Raw genomic sequence first — 18,091 nt, 5'->3', positions numbered from 1 at the left:
GTCAAGTGACTTATCGGATATGGGGTCGGCCCAATTTCCTGCTCGGCCCAACTCGGTTCTCGGACTGAGGTCGGGTCGGCCACGTGGCAGCCTCTGATAGGTGGGATGTCTTATGCCTCATCAGTATTCACACGTCTAATTAGAGATAAGGACACTTTTTTGAAAATACCAACCCCACAAATATACAAAAATGCCGCCAAATAACCCCAAACGACACACCCGGTTTGGTTTAAATAAAAAATGAATTTATGTTGAAATAGGTATCAATCAGAAGGTCACGAACCTCAACATCGCATCCACACATACAATAAGAGATAAGGACACTTTTTAGAAAATCCCAAACCCCAAAAAGTACAGAAATGCTCCCAAATAACCCCAAACGACCTGCCCGGTCAGGTTTAAACCGAAAATGAACATATGCCGAAATAGGTATCGATTTGAAGGTCACGACCATCAACATCGCATCCGCACGTCTAATAAGAGATAATGACACTTTTGGAAAATTCCAAACCAAAAAAAGTATAGAAATGCCCCTAAATAACCCCGAACGACCCGCCTGGTTAGGTTTAAACCGAAAATAAACATATGCCTAAATAGTTATCAATTCGAAGGTCACGACCCTCAAATCGCATCCACACGTCTAATAAGAGATAAGGACACTTTATAGAGAATCCCAAACCTAAAAAAGTACAAAAATGCCTACAAATAACCCTAAACGACCCGCCCGATCTGGTTTAAACAAAAAATGAACATATGTGAAAATAGGTATAGATTCGAAGGTCACGACCCTCAACATCAAATCCACACATCTAATAAGAGATAAGGACACTTTTTAGGAAATCCCAGGCCCAAAAAAGTACAGAAATGCCCCCAAATGTCCCCAAACGACCCATCCAGCCTGGTTTAAACCAAAAATGAACATAAGTCAAAATAGGTATCGACTCGAAGGACATGACCCTCAACATCGTATCCACACGTCTAACAAGAAAAAAAGACACTTTTTAGAAACTCCCGAGCCCAAAAAAGTATAGACGATCCCCCAAATAACCCTGAATGACCCACCCGGTCTGGTTTAAACCAAAAATGAACGTATGTCGAAATAGGTATCGATTCGAAGGTCACGACCCTCAACATCGCATCCACACATACAATAAGAGATAAGGACACTTTTTAGAAAATCCCAAACCCAAAAATTGCAGAAATGCCCCCAAATAACCCCGAACGACCCACCCGGTCAGGTTTAAATCGAAAATGAACATATGCCAAAATAGGTATCGATTCGAAGGTCACGGCCGTCAACATCGCATCCACACGTCTAATAAGAGATAAGGACACTTTTCAAAAAATCCGAAGCCCAAAAAAGTACAGAAATGCCCCAATATAACCCCAAACGACCTACCCGGTCAGGTTTAAATCAAAAATGAACATATGCCAAAATAGGTATCGATTCGATGGTCAGGACCTTCAACATCGCATCCACACGTCGAATAAGAGATAAGGACACTTTTTAGAAAATACCCAATCCAAAAAAGTATAGAAATGCCCCCAAATGACCCACCTGGTCCGGTTTAAACCGAAAATGAACATATGTCGAAATAGGTATCGATTCGAAGCTCACGACCCTCAAAATCACATCCACACATCTAATAAGAGATAAGGACATTTTTTAGAAAACCCCAAGCCCAAAAAAGTACTGAAATGCCCCCAAATAACCCCAAATGACCCACCTGCTCTGGTAAAAATCGAAAATGAACATATGCCAAAATAGATATCGATTCGAAAATCACGACCCTCAACATCGCATCCACACTGCTAATAAGAGTTAAGGACACTTTTTAGAAAATGCAAAGCCCAAATAAGTACAGAAATGCCCCAATATAACCCCAAACGACCCATCCGGTCTTCTTTAAACCAAAAATGAACACATGTCGAAATGGGTATCGATTCGAAAGTCACGACCCTCAACATCAAATCCACACGCCTAATAAGAAATAAGGACACTTTTTAGCAAATCCCCAGCGCAATAAAGTACAAAATGCCCCAAAATAACCCAAAACGACCCACCTGGTTTGGTTTAAATCGAAAATGAACATATGTTGAAATAGGTATTGATTCAAAGGCCACGACCCTCAACATATCATCCACACGTCTAATAAGAGATAAGGACACTTTTTAGAAAATACCAAACCCAAAAAAGTACAGAAATGCCCCCTAATAACCCCAAACGAACCACCCAGTCTAGTTTAAACCAAAAATGAACATATGCCGAAATAGGTATCGATTCGAAGGTCATGACCCCCAACATCGCATCCACATGTCAAATAAGAGATAAGGACATTTTCAAGAAAATACCAAACCCAAAAAAGTACAGAAATGCCCCCAAATAACCCCAAATGACAAACCCGGTCTGGTTTAAACCGAAAATAAACATATGTCGAAATTGGTATCGATTCGAAGGTCGCAACCCGCAACATCGCATCCACATGTCTAATAAGATATAGGGATACTTTTTAGAAAATTCCAAGCCTAAAAAAGTAAAGAAAGTGCCCCAAATAACCCCAAATGACCCACCCAGTCTGGTTTAAACCGAAAATAAACATATGTCAAAATAGGTATCGATTCGAAGGTCACAAAACGCAACATCGCATCCACACATCTAATAAGAGATTAGAACACTTTTCAGAAAATCCCAAGCCCAAAAAATTAAAGAAATTCTCCCAAATAACCCCAAATGACCCACCCGGTCTGGTTTAAACCGAAAATCAACATATGTCGAAATAGGTATCGATTCGAAGGTCACGACCCTCATCATCGCATCCACACGTACAAGAAGAGATAAGGACAGTTTTTAAAAAATCCCAAACCCAAAAAAGTACAAAAATGCCCCTAAATAACCCCAAACGACCCACCCAGTCTGGTTTAAACCGAAAATGAACATATGCCAAAATACGTATCGATTCGAAGGTTATGACCCCCAACATCGCAGCCACAAATCAAATAAGAGATAAGGACACTTTTTAGAAAATACCAAACCCAAAAAAGTACAGAAATGCCACCAAGTAACACCAAACAACCCAACATCCACACGTACAAGAAGAGATAAGGACAGTTTTTAGAAAATCCCAAACCCCAAAAAGTACAAAAATGCCCCCAAATAACCCCAAACGACCCACCCAGTCTGGTTTAAACCGAAAATGAACATCTGCCAAAATACATATCGATTCGAAGGTTATGACCCCCAACATCGCATCCACAAATCAAATAAGAGATAAGGACACTTTTTAGAAAATACAAAACCCAAAAAAGTACAAAAATGCCACCAAGTAACCCCAAACAACCCACCCGGTCAGGTTTAAACCCAAAATGAACGTATGCCAAAATAGGTATCGATTCGAAGGTCACGACCCTCAACATCACATACACACGTCTAATATGAGATAAGAACACTTTTTAGAAAATACCAAACCCAAAAAAACGCAGAACTGCCCCAAAATAACCCCGAACGACCCACCCGGTCTGGCTTAAACAAAAAATGAACATATGCCAAAAAAGGTATCGATTCGAAGGCCACGACCCTCAACATCGCATCCACACATCTAATAAGTGATAAGGACACCTTTTAGAGAATCCCAAACCCAAAAAAGTTCAGAAATGCCCCAAAATAACCCCAAACGACCCACCCGATCTAGTTTAAACCGAAAATGAACAAATATCGAATTAGGTATCGATTCGAAGGTCACGACCCTCAACATCGTATCCACACGTCTAATAAGAGATAAGGACACTTTTTAGAAAATCCCAAGCCCAAAAAAGTATAGAAATGCCCCCAAATGCCCCCAAACGACCCACCCGGTCTGGTTTAAACCGAAAATGAACATATGCCAAAATAGGGATCGATCCGAAGGTCACTACCCTCAACATCGCATCCACACATCTAATAAGTGATAAGGACACTTTTTAGAAAATCCCAGACCCAAAAAAGTATAAAAATGCCCCCAAATGACCCCAAACGACCCTTCCGGTCTGGTTTAAATCGAAAATGAACATATGCCGAAATAGGTATCGATTCGAAGGTCATGACCCTCAACATCGTATCCACATGTCTAATAAGAGATAAGGACACTTTTTAGAAAATCCCAAACCCAAAAAGGTACAGAAATGCCCCCTAATAACCCCAAACGAACCACCCAGTCTAGTTTAAACCGAAAAAAACATATATCGAAATAGGTATCGATTCGAAGGTCACGACCCTCAACATCCCATCCACACGTACAATAAGAGATAAGGACACTTTCTAGAAAATCCCAAACCCCAAAAAGTACAGAAATGCCCCCAAATAACCCCAAACGACCCACCCGGTCAGGTTTAAACCGAAAATGCACATATGTCGGCACAGGTGTGGAGGCCTCAGTTCTTCATATGGAGTTACTAGCCATTTACAGGGGGGTTACTCTGTGCTTACAGAGAGAGCTTCGCCATATGTCCATCAGATCTGATTCGAAGGTGGCTATCGAGATTCTTACAGGTGTTTCCAGCTGCCCTTGGAGTGTATATACCTTGAAGTTCCAGATTTTGTCTAGCCTAAACCAGTTGGCTCGTTATGAGATAAGGCATGTTTGGAGGGAGTTGAATCAGTCGGCGGATTTTATTGCTTCTATTGATCTTAGTGATGGGGAGACTATTTTATATCCTTCGGGTTTTGTTGAGGATCTTAACCGGTTGATTTATGATGATGTCTCTGGTAAGGTCCAGTTTAGACCTCCTTGATTGGGTCGGGTGTCTTTCTCATGTATTACCGAGGGGCATGTCCTCGGGGCGTGTGGGGCCCTTCCTCCCTCTTAGAGTTGTCTAAGGGTTGGAAGTAGGCTGCCTTCTTTTGTTTTCTTTCTTTTTCTTTTATACACATACATCTTACTTATCGAAAAAAAAAAGGTATCGATTTGAAGGTCATGGCCCTCAACATCGCATCCACACGTCTAATAAGAGATAAGGACACTTTTTAGAAAATCCAAAGCCCAAAAAAGTACAGAAATGCCCCAATATAACCCCAAACGAACCACCCGGTCTTGTTTAAACCCAAAATGAACATATGCCAACATAGGGATCAATTCGAAGGTCACTACCCTCAACGTCGCATCCACACGTCAAATAAGAGATAAGGACACTTTTTAGAAAATCCCAGACCCAAACAAGTATAAAAATGCCCCCAAATGACCCCAAACGACACTCTCGGTCAGGTTTAAATCGAAAATTAACATATACCAAAATAGGTATCGATCCGAAGGTCATGACCCTCAACATCGTATCCACACGTCTAATAAGAGATAAGGACACTTTTTTGAAAATCCCAAACCCAAAAAAATACAAAAAATGACCCCAAATAACCCCAAACGACCCACCCGGTCTAGTTTAAACCGAAAAGAACATATATCGAAATAGGTATCGATTCGAAGGTCCCGACCCTAAACATCCCATCCACACGTACAATAATAGATACGGACACTTTCTAGAAAATCCCAAACCCCAAAAAGTACAAAAATGCCCCAAAATAACCCCAAACGACCCAGCCGGTCAGGTTTAAACCGAAAATGAACATATGCCGAAATAGGTATCAATTTGAAGGTCATGACCCTCAACATCAAATCCACACGTCTAATAAGAGATGAGGACACTTTTTAGAAAATCCCAAACCCATAAAAGTATTGAAATGCCCCCAAATAACCCCAAACGACCCACCTGGTTTGGTTTAAACAAAAAATGAACATATATCGAATTAGGTATCGATTCGAAGGTCACGACCCTCAACATCGCATCCACACGTCTAATAAGAGATAAGGACACATTTTAGAAAATCCCAAGCCCAAAAAAGTATAGAAATGCCCCCAAATAACCCCAAACAACCCACCTGGTCTGGTTTAAACCAAAATGAATATATGTCGAAATAGGAATCGATTCAAAGGTCACGACCCTCAACATCGCATCCACACGTACAATAAGTGATAAGGACACTTTCTAGAAAATCCCAAACCCCCAAAAGTATAAAAATGCCCCCAAATAACCCCAAACGACCCACCCGGTCAGGTTTAAACCGAAAATGAACATATGCCAAAATTGGTATCGATTTGATGGTCATGACCCTCAACATCGCATCCACACGTTTAATAAGAATTAAGGATACTTTTTGGAAAATTCCAAACCCAAAAAAGTATAGAAATGCCCCCAAATAACCCCAAACGACCCACCCGGTCTGGTTTAAACCAAAAATGAACATATGCCGAAATAGGTATCGATTTGAAGGTCATGACCCTCAACATCAAATCCACACGTCTAATAAGAGATGAGGACACTTTTTAGAAAATCCCAAACCCAAAAAAGTACAGAAATGCCCCCAAATAACCCCAAACGACCCACCTGGTTTGGTTTAAACCGAAAATGAACATATATCGAATTAGGTATCGATTCGAAGGTCACGACCCTCAACATCGCATCCACACGTCTAATAAGAGATAAAGACACTTTTTACAAAATCCCAAGCCCAAAAAAGTATAGAAATGCCACCAAATAACCCCAAACGACCCACCCGGTCTGGTTTAAACCAAAATAAACATGTGTCGAAATAGGAATCGATCCAAAGGTCACGACCCTCAACATCGCATCCACACATACAATAAGAGATAAGGACACTTTCTAGAAAATCCCAAACCCCCAAAAGTATAAAAACACCCCCAAATAACCCCAAACGACCCACCCAGTCAGGTTTAAACCGAAAATGAACATATGCCGAAATTGGTATCGATTTGATGGTCATGACCCTCAACATCGCATCCACACGTTTAATAAGAATTAAGGACAATTTTTGGAAAATTCCAAACCCAAAAAAGTATACAAATGCCCCCAAATAACCCCAAACGACCCACCCGGTCTGGTTTAAACTGAAAATGCACATATGCTGAAATAGGTATCGATTCGAAGGTCACGACCCTCAACATTGCATCCACACGTCTAATAAGAGAAAATGACACTTTTTAGAAAATCCAAAGCCTATAAAAGTACAGAAATGCCCCTATATAACCCCAAACGACCCACCCTATCTGGTTTAAACCGAAAATGAACATATGCCAAAATAGAAATCGATTCTAAGGTCAGGACCCTCAACATCGTATCCGCACGTCTTATGACAGACAAGGACACTTTTTAGAAAATACCAAACCCAAAAAAGTACAGAAATGCCTCCAAATAGCCCCAAATGACTCACCTGGTCCAGTCTAAATAAAAAATGAACATATGTCAAAATAGGTGTTGATTCGAAGCCCACCACCCTCAAAATCAAATCCACACGCCAAATAAGAGATTAGGACAATTTTTTGAAAAATCCCAAGCCCAAAAAAATAGAGAAATGCCCCCAAATAACCCCAAACGACCCACCCCCTCTGGTTTAAATTGAAAATGAACATATGTCGAATTAGGTATCGATTCGAAGGTCACGACCCACAAAATCACATCCACACGTTTAATAAGAGATAAGGACAATTTTTTAAACATCCCAAGCCCAAAAAAGTATAGAAATGCCCCAAAATAACCCCAACCGACCCACCCGCTCTGGTTTAAATCGAAAATGAACATATGTCAAAATAGGTGTTGATTCGAAGCCCACAACCCTCAAAATCACATCCACACGTCAAATATGAGATCAGGACAATTTTTAGAAAATCCTAAGCCCAAAAAAATATAGAAATGCCCCCAAATAACCCCAAACTACCCACCCGGTCTGGTTTAAATTGAAAATGAACATATGTCGAATTAGGTATCGATTCGAAGGTCACGACCCACAAAATCACATCCACACGTCTAATAAGAGATAAGGACAATTTTAAAAAATCCCAAGCCCAAAAAGTATAGAAATGCCCCCAAATAGAACCAAACAACCTACCCGGTCTGGTTTAAACCAAAATGAACATATGTTGAAATAGGAATCGATTGAAAGGTCACAACCCTCAACATCGTATCCACACATACAATAAGAGATATGGACACTTTCTAGAAAATCCCAAACCCACAAAAGTATAAAAATGCCCCCAAATAACCCCAAAGGACCTACCCGGTCAGGTTTAAACCGAAAATGAACATATGCCTAAATTGATATCGATTTGATGGTCATGACCCTCAACATCGCATCCACACGTTTAATAAGAATTAAGGACACTTTTTGGAAAATTCCAAACCCAAAAAGTATAGAAATGCCCCGATAACCCCAAGCGACCCACCGGTCTGGTTTAAACCGAAAATGAACATATGTCAAAATAGGTATCGATTTGAAGGTCATGGCCCTCAACATCGCATCCACACGTCTAATAAGAAAAATGACACTTTTAGAAAATCCAAAGCCTAAAAAAGTATAGAAATGCCCCTATATAACCCCAAACGACCCACCCTATCTGGTTTAAACCGAAAATGAACATATGCCAAAATAGAAATCGATTCTAAGGTCAGGACCCTCAACATCGTATCCACACGTCTTATGAGAGATAAGGACACTTTTTAGAAAATACCAAACCCAAAAAAGTATTGTGCAAATGCCTCCAAATAGCCCCAAATGACTCACCTGGTCCAGTCTAAATAAAAAATGAACATATGTCAAAATAGGTATCGATCTGAAGCTCACGACCCTCAAAATCACATCCACACATCTAATAAGAGATAAGGACACTTTTTAGAAAATCACAAGCCGAAAAATGTACATGAAATGCCCCCAAATAACCCCAAACGACCCACCGTCTGGTTTAAATCGAAAATGAACATATGTCGAAATAGGTGTTGATTGAAGCCCACAACCCTCAAAATCAAATCCACACGTCAAATAAGAGATTAGGACAATTTTTGAAAAATCCCAAGCCCAAAAAATAGAGAAATGCCCCCAAATAACCCCAAACGACCCACCCCTCCGGTTTAAATTGAAAATGAACATATGTCGAATTAGGTATCGATTCGAAGGTCACGACCCACAAAATCACATCCACACGTTTAATAAGAGATAAGGACAATTTTTTAAACATCCCAAGCCCAAAAAAGTATAGAAATGCCCCAAAATAACCCCAAACGACCCACCCGGTCTGGTTTAAATCGAAAATGAACATATGTCAAAATAGGTGTTGATTCGAAGCCCACAACCCTCAAAATCACATCCACACGTCAAATATGAGATCAGGACAATTTTTAGAAAATCCTTAGCCCAAAAAAATATAGAAATGCCCCCAAATAACCCCAAACGACCCACCCGGTCTGGTTTAAATTGAAAATGAACATATGTCGAATTAGGTATCGATTCGAAGGTCACGACCCACAAAATCACATCCACACGTCTAATAAGAGATAAGGACAATTTTTAAAAATCCCAAGCCCAAAAAGTATAGAAATGCCCCCAAATAGAACCAAACAACCTACCCGTCTGGTTTAAACCAAAATGAACATATGTTGAAATAGGAATCGATTGAAAGGTCACAACCCTCAACATCGTATCCACACATACAATAAGAGATATGGACACTTTCTAGAAAATCCCAAACCCACAAAAGTATAAAAATGCCCCCAAATAACCCCAAAGGACCTACCGGTCGGGTTTAAACCGAAAATGAACATATGCCAAAATTGATATCGATTTGATGGTCATGACCCTCAACATCGCATCCACACGTTTAATAAGAATTAAGGACACTTTTTGGAAAATTCCAAACCCAAAAAAGTATAGAAATGCCCCCAGATAACCCCAAACGACCCACCCGGTCTGGTTTAAACCGAAAATGAACATATGTCAAAATAGGTATCGATTTGAAGGTCATGGCCCTCAACATCGCATCCACACGTCTAATAAGAGAAAATGACACTTTTTAGAAAATCCAAAGCCTAAAAAAGTACAGAAATGCCCCTATATAACCCCAAACGACCCACCCTATCTGGTTTAAACCGAAAATGAACATATGCCAAAATAGAAATCGATTCTAAGGTCAGGACCCTCAACATCGTATCCGCACGTCTTATGACAGACAAGGACACTTTTTAGAAAATACCAAACCCAAAAAAGTACAGAAATGCCTCCAAATAGCCCCAAATGACTCACCTGGTCCAGTCTAAATAAAAAATGAACATATGTCAAAATAGGTATCGATACGAAGCTCACGACCCTCAAAATCACATCCACACATCTAATAAGAGATAAGGACACTTTTTAGAAAATCACAAGCCGAAAAATGTACAGAAATGCCCCCAAATAACCCCAAACGACCCACCCGATCTGGTTTAAATCGAAAATGAACATATGTCGAAATAGGTGTTGATTCGAAGCCCACAACCCTCAAAATCAAATCCACACGTCAAATAAGAGATTAGGACAATTTTTTGAAAAATCCCAAGCCCAAAAAAATAGAGAAATGCCCCCAAATAACCCCAAACGACCCACCCCCTCCGGTTTAAATTGAAAATGAACATATGTCGAATTAGGTATCGATTCGAAGGTCACGACCCACAAAATCACATCCACACGTTTAATAAGAGATAAGGACAATTTTTTAAACATCCCAAGCCCAAAAAAGTATAGAAATGCCCCAAAATAACCCCAAACGACCCACCCGGTCTGGTTTAAATCGAAAATGAACATATGTCAAAATAGGTGTTGATTCGAAGCCCACAACCCTCAAAATCACATCCACACGTCAAATATGAGATCAGGACAATTTTTAGAAAATCCTAAGCCCAAAAAAATATAGAAATGCCCCCAAATAACCTCAAACGACCCACCCGGTCTGGTTTAAATTGAAAATGAACATATGTCGAATTAGGTATCGATTCGAAGGTCACGACCCACAAAATCACATCCACACGTCTAATAAGAGATAAGGACAATTTTTAAAAAATCCCAAGCCCAAAAAGTATAGAAATGCCCCCAAATAGAACCAAACGACCTACCCGGTCTGGTTTAAACCAAAATGAACATATGTTGAAATAGGAATCGATTGAAAGGTCACAACCCTCAACATCGTATCCACACATACAATAAGAGATATGGACACTTTCTAGAAAATCCCAAACCCACAAAAGTATAAAAATGCCCCCAAATAACCCCAAAGGACCTACCCGGTCAGGTTTAAACCGAAAATGAACATATGCCGAAATTGATATCGATTTGATGGTCATGACCCTCAACATCGCATCCACACGTTTAATAAGAATTAAGGACACTTTTTGGAAAATTCCAAACCCAAAAAAGTATAGAAATGCCCCCAGATAACCCCAAACGACCCACCCGGTCTGGTTTAAACCGAAAATGAACATATGTCAAAATAGGTATCGATTTGAAGGTCATGGCCCTCAACATCGCATCCACACGTCTAATAAGAGAAAATGACACTTTTTAGAAAATCCAAAGCCTAAAAAAGTACAGAAATGCCCCTATATAACCCCAAACGACCCACCTATCTGGTTTAAACCGAAAATGAACATATGCCAAAATAGAAATCGATTCTAAGGTCAGGGACCCTCAACATCGTATCCACACGTCTTATGAGACAAGGACACTTTTTAGAAAATACCAAACCCAAAAAAGTACAGAAATGCCTCCAAATAGCCCCAAATGACTCACCTGGTCCAGTCTAAATAAAAATGAACATATGTCAAAATAGGTATCGATACGAAGCTCACGACCCTCAAAATCACATCCACACATCTAATAAGAGATAAGGACACTTTTAGAAAATCACAAGCCGAAAAATGTCTGAAATGCCCCCAAATAACCCCAAACGACCCACGTCTGGTTTAAATCGAAAATGAACATATGTCGAAATAGGTGTTGATTCGAAGCCCACAACCCTCAAAATCAAATCCACACGTCAAATAAGAGATCAGGACAATTTTTTGAAAAATCCCAAGCCCAAAAAAATAGAGAAATGCCCCCAAATAACCCCAAACGACCCACCCCTCCGGTTTAAATTGAAAATGAACATATGTCGAATTAGGTATCGATTCGAAGGTCACGACCCACAAAATCACATCCACACGTTTAATAAGAGATAAGGACAATTTTTTAAACATCCCAAGCCCAAAAAGTATAGAAATGCCCCAAAATAACCCCAAACGACCCACCCGGTCTGGTTTAAATCGAAAATGAACATATGTCAAAATAGGTGTTGATTCGAAGCCCACAACCCTCAAAATCACATCCACACGTCAAATATGAGATCAGGACAATTTTTAGAAAATCCTAAGCCCAAAAAAATATAGAAATGCCCCCAAATAACCCCAAACGACCCACCCGGTCTGGTTTAAATTGAAAATGAACATATGTCGAATTAGGTATCGATTCGAAGGTCACGACCCACAAAATCACATCCACACGTCTAATAAGAGATAAGGACAATTTTTAAAAAATCCCAAGCCCAAAAAGTATAGAAATGCCCCCAAATAGAACCAAACGACCTACCCGGTCTGGTTTAAACCAAAATGAACATATGTTGAAATAGGAATCGATTGAAAGGTCACAACCCTCAACATCGTATCCACACATACAATAAGAGATATGGACACTTTCTAGAAAATCCCAAACCCACAAAAGTATAAAAATGCCCCCAAATAACCCCAAAGGACCTACCCGGTCAGGTTTAAACCGGAAATGAACATATGCCGAAATTGATATCGATTTGATGGTCATGACCCTCAACATCGCATCCACACGTTTAATAAGAATTAAGGACACTTTTTGGAAAATTCCAAACCCAAAAAAGTATAGAAATGCCCCCAGATAACCCCAAACGACCCACCCGGTCTGGTTTAAACCGAAAATGAACATATGTCAAAATAGGTATCGATTTGAAGGTCATGGCCCTCAACATCAAATCCGCACGTCTAATAAGAGATGAGGACACTTTTTAGAAAATCCCAAACCCAAAAAAGTATAGAAATGCCCCCAAATAACCCCAAACGACCCACCTGGTTTGGTTTAAACCAAAAATGAACATATATCGAATTAGGTATCGATTCGAAGGACACGACCCTCAACATCGCATCCACACGTCTAATAAGAGATAAGGACACCTTTTAGAAAATCCCAGGCCCAAAAAAGTATTGAAATGCCCCCAAATAACCCACCCGGTCGTAGGACCTTGGAAAGTACAACCTCTCAAGAGTAGAATCCTTGCTTTAGCTAATGATTTGAGAATGAAAGAATTCACCCATGTTTGGAGAGAACAAAATCGACCAGCAGATTTTATGGCTGCAGTCCCTTGCGACTCACATGGGGTAGTTTGGGATCCTGGAGATTTCCCCCCTGCCCTTATTGACTACCTTGAGCAGGACTCGGATTTTGTCACTTATTACAGGCCGTAGCCTTTTTGGCTCGGTTCTTGTTTGATGGGGCCTGTCCCATCGTGCTTTGGGTTCTCTTCCCCTTGTCGGGTTCTTAGAGAATGCCTTCTTTTGTAGTTTTTTCCTCCTTTTCTAATACAACCTTCTTACTTATCGAAAAAAAAAAAAACGACCCACCCGGTCTGGTTTAAATCGAAAATGAACATATGTCGAAATAGGTGTTGATTCGAAGCCCACAACCCTCAAAATCACATCCACACGTCAAATAAGAGATCAGAACAATTTTTAGAAAATCCCAAGCCCAAAAAAATACAGAAACGCCCCCAAATAACCCAAAACGACCCACCCGATCTGGTTTAAATTGAAAATGAACATATGTCGAAATAGGTATCGATTCGAAGGTCACGACCCACAAAATCACATCCACACGTCTAATAAGAGATAAGGACAATTTTTAAAAAATCCCAAGCCCAAAAAAGTACAGAAATGACCCCAAATAACCCCAAACGACCCACCCGGTCTGGTTTAAACCAAAATGAACATATGTCAAAATAGGAATCGATTCAAAGGTCATGACCCTCAACATCGCATCCACACGTACAATAAGAGTTAAGGACACTTTCTAGAAAATCCCAAACCCCCAAAAGTATAAAAATACCCCCAAATAACCCCAAACGACCCACCCGGTCAGGTTTAAACCGAAAACGAACATATGCCAAAATTGGTATCGATTTGATGGTCATGACCCTCAACATCGCATCCACACGTTTAATAAGAATTAAGGACACTTTGTGGAAAATTCCAAACCCAAAAAAGTATAGAAATGCCCCCCAAATAACCCCAAACGACCCACCCGGTCTGGTTTAAACCGAAAATGAACATATGCTGAAATAGGTATCGATTCGAAGGTCACGAGCCTCAACATCGCATCCACATATCTAATAAGAGATAAGAACACTTTTTAGAAAATCCAAAGCCCAAAAAAATACAAAAATGCCTCAATATAACCCCAAATGACCCACCCTATCTGGTTTAAACCAAAAATGAACATATGCCAAAATAGAAATCGATTCGAAGATCAGGACCCTCAACATCGTATCCACACGTCTTATAACAGACAAGGACACTTTTTAGAAAATACCAAACCCAAAAAAGTATAGAAATGCCCCCAAATAACCCCAAATGACTCACCTGGTCCAGTTTAAATAAAAAATGAACATATGTGAAAATAGGTATCGATACGAAGCTCACGACCCTCAAAATCACATCCACACATCTAATACGAGATAAGGACACTTTTTGGAAAATCCCAAGCCAAAAAATGTACAGAAATGCCCCCAAATAACCCCAAATGACACACCCGGTCTGGTTTAAATCGAAATGAACATAGGTCGAAATAGGTGTTGATTCGAAGCCCACAACCCTCACAATCACAACCACACGTCAAATAAGAGATCATGACAATTTTTAGAAAATCTCAAGCCCAAAAAAATACAGATAGGCCCCCAAATAACCCCAAACGACCCACTCGGTCTGGTTTAAATTGAAAATGAACATATGTCGAAATAGGTATCGATTCGAAGGTCACGACCCTCAAAATCACATCCACACGTCTAATAAGAGACAAGGACAATTTTTTAAAAATCCCAAGCCCAAAAAAGTATAGAAATGACCCCAAATAACCCCAAACGACCCACCCGATCTGGTTTAAACCAAAATGAACATATGTCAAAATAGGAATCGATTCAAAGGTCATGACCCTCAACATCGCATCCACACGTACAATAAGAGATAAGGACCCTTTCTAGAAAATCCCAAACCCCAAAAGTATAAAAATACGCCCAAATAACCCCAAACGACCCACCCGGTCAGGTTTAAACCGAAAATGAACATATGCCAAAATTGGTATCGATTTGATGGTCATGACCCTCAACATCGCATCCACATGTTTAATAAGAATTAAGGACACTTTGTGGAAAATTCCAAACCCAAAAAAGTATAGAAATGCCCCCAAATAACCCCAAACGACCCACCCGGTCTGGTTTAAACCAAAAATGAACATATGCTGAAATAGGTATCGATTCGAAGGTCACGACCCTTAACATCGCATCCACATGTCTAATAAGAGATAAGAACACTTTTTAGAAAATCCAAAGCCCAAAAAAATACAAAAATGCCTCAATATAACCCCAAATGATCCACCCTATCTGGTTTAAACCGAAAATGAACATATGCCAAAATAGAAATCGATTCGAAGGTCAGGACCCTCAACATCGTATCCACACGTCTTATAACAGACAAGGACACTTTTTAGAAAATACCAAACCCAAAAAAGTATAGAAATGCCCCAAAATAACCCCAAATGACTCACCTGGTCCAGTTTAAATAAAAAATGAACATATGTCAAAATAGGTATCGATACGAAGCTCACGACCCTCAAAATCACATCCACACATCTAATAAGAGATAAGGACACTTTTTTGGAAAATCCCAAGCCAAAAAATGTACAAAAATGCCCCCAAATAACCCCAAACGACACACCCGGTCTGGTTTAAATTGAAAATGAACATATGTCAAAATAGGTGTTGATTCGAAGCCCACAACCCTCACAATCACATCCACACGTCAAATAAGAGATCAGGACAATTTTTAGAAAATCCCAAGCCCAAAAAAATACAGATAGGCCCCCAAATAACCCCAAACGACCCACCCGGTCAGGTTTCAACCGAAAATGAACATATGTCGAAATAGGTATCGATTCGAAGGTCACGAGCCTCAAAATTACACCCACACGTCTAATAAGAGATAAGGACAATTTTTTAAAAATCCCAAGCCGAAAAAAGTACAGAAATGCCCCCAAATAACCCCAAACGACCCACCTGGTCTGGTTAAAACTGAAAATGAACATATGCCAAAATAGGTATCTATTCGAAGGTCACACCCCTCAACATCGTATCCACACGGCTAATAAGAGTTAAGGACACTTTTTAGACAATCCAAACCCAAATAAGTACAGAAATGCCCCAATACCCCAAATGACCCATCCAGTCTTCTTTAAACGGAAAATGAACACATGTTGAAATGGGCATCGATTCGAAAGTCATGACCCTGAACATCATATTCACATGCCTAATAAGAGATAAGGACACCCTCAAAAATGTACCACCTGGTTTGGTTCAAATCGAAAATGAACATATGCTGAAATACGTATCAATTCGAAGGTCATGACCCTCAACATCGCATCCACACGTCAAATAAGAGATAAGGACATTTTTAGGAAAATACCAAACCCAAAAAAGTACAGAAATGCCCCCAAATAACCCCAAATGACAAACCTAGTCTGGTTTAAATCGAAAATAAACATATGTCGAAATAGGTATCGATTCGAAGGTTGCAACCCGCAACATCGCATCCACACGTCTAATAAGATATAAGGATACTTTTTAGAAAATCCCAAGCCTAAAAAAGTAAAAAAAATTCTCCCAAATAACCCCAAACGACCCACCCGGTCTGGTTTAAACCGAAAATAAACATATGTCAAAATAGGTATCGATTCGAATGTCACAAAACGCAACATCGCATCTACACATCTAATAAGAGATAAGGACACTTTTTAGAAAATCCCAAGCCCAAAAAATTAAAGAAATTCCCCCAAATAACCCCAAATGACCCACCCGGTCTGGTTTAAACCGAAAATGAACATATGTCGAAATAGGTATCGATTCGAAGGTCACGACCCTCATCATCTCATCCACACGTACAAGAAGAGATAAGGACACTTTTTAGAAAATCCCAAACCCGAAAAAGTACAAAAATTCCCCAAATAACCCGGAACGACCCACCCGATACGGTTTAAACCGAAAATGAACATATGCCGAAATAGGTATCGATTCGAAGGTTATGACCCCCAACATCGCATCCACAAATCAAATAAGAGATAAGGACACTTTTTAGAAAATATCAAACCCAAAAAAGTACAGAAATGCCACAAAGTAACCCCAAACAACACACCCGGTCAGGTTTAAACCGAAAATGAATATATGCCGAAATATGTTTCGATTCGAAGGTCACGATCCTCAACATCGCATCCACACTTCTAATGAGAGATAAGGACACTTTTAGGAAAATACCAACCCCAAAAAAGTACAGAAATGCCCCCAAATAACCGCAAACGTCCCACCCGGTCTGGTTTAAACCCAAAATGAACGTATGCCGAAATAGGTATCGATTCGAAAGTCACGACCCTTAACATCGCATAGACACGTCTAATATGAGATAAGGACACTTTTTAGAAAATACCAAACCCAAAAAAATACAGAACTGCCCCAAAATAACCCCGAACGACCCACCCGGTCTGGTTTAAACAAAAAATGAACATATATCAAATTAGGTATCGATTCGAAGGTCACGACCCTCAACATCGCATCCACACGTCTAATAAGAGATAAGGACTCTTTTTAGAAAATCCCAAACCCAAAAAAGTATAGAAATGCCCCCCAAATAACCCCAAACGACTCACCCGGTCTGGTTCAAACCAAAATTAACATATGTCGAAATAGGAATCGATTCGAAGGTCACGACCCTCAACATCGCATCCACACGTACAATAAGAGATAAGGACACTTTCTAGAAAATCCCAAACCCCAAAAAGTACAAAAATGCCCCAAAATAATCCCAAACGACCCACCCAGTCAGGTTTAAACCGAAAATGAACATATGCCGAAATAGGTATCAATTCGAA

Source organism: Telopea speciosissima, chromosome 9, assembly GCF_018873765.1.
Source record: "Telopea speciosissima isolate NSW1024214 ecotype Mountain lineage chromosome 9, Tspe_v1, whole genome shotgun sequence".
Lineage (NCBI taxonomy): Eukaryota > Viridiplantae > Streptophyta > Magnoliopsida > Proteales > Proteaceae > Telopea > Telopea speciosissima.
Note: the sequence above shows the minus strand (reverse complement) of the source record.